This window comes from Myzus persicae, unplaced genomic scaffold (assembly GCF_001856785.1).
Source record: "Myzus persicae strain clone G006 unplaced genomic scaffold, MPER_G0061.0, whole genome shotgun sequence".
Taxonomy (NCBI): Eukaryota; Metazoa; Arthropoda; class Insecta; order Hemiptera; family Aphididae; genus Myzus; species Myzus persicae.
In genome coordinates, this window is record NW_019103839.1 from 142,637 (window position 1) to 146,749 (window position 4,113).

The 4,113-nt window shown below is 27.4% G+C and overlaps 1 non-coding gene across 1 annotated transcript; it reads left to right on the forward strand.

Annotated features, from left to right (window-relative positions):
• The first annotated feature begins 3,612 nt into the window (after window positions 1-3,612).
• Window positions 3,613-3,684, forward strand: Trnad-guc. The gene has a single exon. It is a non-coding gene; the product is annotated as a tRNA-Asp (tRNA).
• Window positions 3,685-4,113: the final 429 nt, after the last annotated feature.

Consider the following 4,113-nt stretch of genomic DNA (forward strand, 5'->3'; position numbering starts at 1 on the left):
AAACATCTTCTTTTTAAGTATCTATTATTAGATATTCGTAGAATAATGAATATTTATTTTTAAACGAAACTACATTTTAATTTACATTTAATGTTGAATCCATAATTGAATCCAGACAAATCGTAGAAAAAAAGAAAATCAAAGTATGTTCGTCTAATGATAATCCTCAATAAATTATTGCCAGTTCTCTAATTACGCCTGCAGGTGCAGCCGGAAATATTCCCGTTATTCCTATTTTAAAACGTACTTTACGGAGAGCACGTCAGAAAAAACGGAATGTCCCTCAAAATCCTTCTTCTTTAATTTAACTTGAAACTCCTAAGATCTACACTAAAAATAAAAATGGACATCCACTTTTAATATTTGACAGTGGCCGAGTAAAAATCGTATATTAATATATTTTACTGAAAAAAATATGAAACTGATGGAAAAATCTAAACAATGATTCGCAGATGTACTTTTAAAAGTTCCCCAGTCTTATTTTTTTAAATTTATACGATACATGTGTTAATAAATGAAGATACAATCATTCCCACTGTATATGCATTACCGAAAAAACTAAAGATATTTATACATTGCTGCTTTCAAAAATAAAAGAAATTAACCCAAATTTGAATTCAGAGACTATTATGACAGATTTCGGGTATAGCAGTTTAATCACTTTTAAAAATATATTTCCAAATATCAAACAATCTCGATGTTTTTTTTTCATTTCACTCAATGTTTGTGGAGAAAAATTTAAAAAATACCTGGCCTAGCTGAAAAATATTTGTCAGATCCAAATTATTTTTACATATTACAATGTTACCGGCCTTAGCTTATGCTCCTAAATCATATTTAGTAACAGCATTTGACGAATTATTAAATTCACAATTTTATATTGATAACGATGAAGGCAATTAGATTGCAGGGCGACTTGTTGGTAGTAGACAAATGACCCGTAGGACACCAACATTTCCCTTGGAACTTTGAAATTGTTATGATTTGGCAAAAAAAAAATTGCCGAGAACAAATAATATAACATTGAAAGATGGCACAGAGGGTTCAGTACATTATTAGGTATGAAGTTTATACTTTTTTTATGCCTAAATTTATTTTCATATTGCAGATACATACCATCCAACGTTAGGGAAATATATAAATGAGAATAAAAAAAATACTGAAGAGCTGAGGTACGAACAATTACTTGCAGGACATTTTAAAAATATGAAAAAAATATATAAAGACACTGAAAAACAAATTATAATTATAATTATAGTGTTTGTACTAAATTCAATTCTCATGAGCACATGCACATGTCCATAACTCAATAGCAATATAAAATTCACTGTACAAATTTTATGGAACACTTAACATTTTTTAGTTTCACTCATAGATATATACAACAACTAGATAACTGTCTTTATATTACAGTTGCTTAAGGTGTTGAAATCGGCTGACATTTATAAAGCCTGGCAATGTTTACATTTATTTTACATTTATTCATATACATATTTACTTATTTATACTTATAGGTATACAATGATAACTGATAATGCTGTTTTGTAAGCATTGAATGCTTTGTAAATGATTAATGACGACTGACATAAATGATAAGGAGACCGTTATCTAGTTTTTGTATATATATAATACCATATAATACCATATAATACCATATCTATGGTTTCAATTATGATTATGAATTGATAGAATCCACATTTTCAAGTTTTCAAAATTAAATAAAATAAAAATATTATTTAAGTGCATACAACCAATAGACATTTTTCTGAAAAATTGAAATCAAACAACGTAAACAGCCTATAATTTTCTCAAAACTTTAGATATTTTGAACTAAAATTCCCGGTAGTAGCAAGGTTACTCATGTAATAAGTTAAATAAATAAAATAAAAATCAAGCTTCATCACATTCTTACTGAATATAATATTCGATAGGTATTGTAGGTAATCATATTATAACGTAGGTAACTGTTTATTTGTTGACAACAGCATTATTTACAGTATCGGCCTCAACATTTTATTTAGGATCTTATAAAATTTGTATTTGCTTAGCATGATCCTGCCTCCTGGTCTACATAGGAAGTCTATATAGATCGCGTATTTATGGAAATATTAAACCGTAAATAATTTTTAGTCGCAATTTTTCTTTACAAGGCCAAGAGTTGTCCTGAGCATTTTCGGGGTCTTTGCAGTATTTCAATACGGGGTCTCTTAAAAAAACTGATCAACAGGCTTTTGGTGTGCCAGGCTGTCACTGATTATTTATACAATTTAATAATTAAGTTTTTAATTAATATTTTATACTGCAGTTGTCTTAAACTCAAATTACTAACAGACCATAAACGTATACATCAAAGGTTCTGGGGTAAAACATTTTCGTAGAGATTTTTTTTCATCTCTCTATGAATTATAATTAAAATTTAAAAAAAAAGGAGTTTCTATTAATTAATACTGCAGTTATTATGTATTTTACTACTAGGTATTACAAAAAATATACTTAATACATTTATATGTATATTATGTACATAAATTAATGTTTTACAATGATATCAAAATATTTACATTAAATTATAAAAATGAAACATTATGAATGTCAAATAATATTAAATAAAAACTAAAATGTAAAATTAAAAAAATTATTTATCATTCAGTAATAATAATGAATAATCAAATATTTGAAACACCAAGGATGTAAGCGATTTTCCCAGCCCCACCCATTGCAAATGTTCAAAATTTTTCTAAGCCAATATTTAGCACGTGATTTGCATGTATTTGTACGTGCATACATTTTCGAAATTTGTACGGCACCGGTTTGCCCTGAAGATTTAATTTCCTATGGGTGGGGCGGGGGAAATGTACCGCCATTGCGGGACACATTGAAATGGTTCACAGGTCTCGTGTTTGAGACCACTTTAATAAAGAATTTAATAGGAAGAGCTGACAAATAAAATAACTTTTTTTTCCAATCAATATTTTTATTTTTTAAACAATATTACGTAACGCTTAGTTAATCACCATAAAAAGTAATAAAATGTAAAAATTACCTATTTCCCACTAGGTATAGTTATAAAATGAATGGTCATTTTTTTTACAGATGCTTGCACTACTCATATTATAGTATAATAATATAATACTTTTCATTTTATTTTTTTTATACCGAAAATAAGTAATTTTTTTAAAAAATTCAAAATATCAAATTTGTAAATCTGGTTTTTCGAAAATTTTTATTTAAAAAAATCACAAATTACACAGATAAATGTTTTTACAGTCAAAAGTTTTTTAAAAACCAGATTTACAAATTATCTATTCTGAAATTTACAAAAAGGAAAATTTTAATTATATTTAACATTTTTTATTTTTAATATGAATAAATAAAAAATGTTATATTGTATGTGTAATACCTTTGGTGAAAACCGTGGTTCAGCTATAACAAGTGTGTGATAATATCTTAACAGTTGAAGTACTAATTTGACGGCAAAATATAATAGGCCGACATTTTACCTACATCTTATAATCATATTTTGTAAAAATATATATTTATCGTTACAAAATAATATACAAAATACCCATAACTGGTTGTAACGAAAAAGCATAAAATTCAAAGGTCTTAGCACAATCCTCGGTAGTATAGTGGTAAGTATCCCCGCCTGTCACGCGGGAGACCGGGGTTCGATTCCCCGCCGGGGAGGAAAACTTTTTGCTTTTTTTTATATTAGTAAAATTATGTTATGAGATTCCAATATGGTCATAATAAGTCAGACGTATTATTTGCCGACACTAAATATTCACTTATTACAATAAACATAAATTATAATCATATAATTATAATTTATAACATATATCATAAATATAATACCTAATAATATGTTATTATATATATACTGGCAATAAATCATATTGTTACGTGGTAACAATTAAATTATTGTCTATCACTACTGGTATACGGTGTGTAATTGTGTATCCGTAGTGATAGATCAGTACCAAACGGGGGAGTGTGAGAGGATTTGGATGTTCGACGAGACAACTAGTTATACCGAGTATAATTTAACGTATATTTTAAAATGTAAAATAAAATGTAATATAAAATATTTTACTTTACCGATGACCTGGCAGCAAC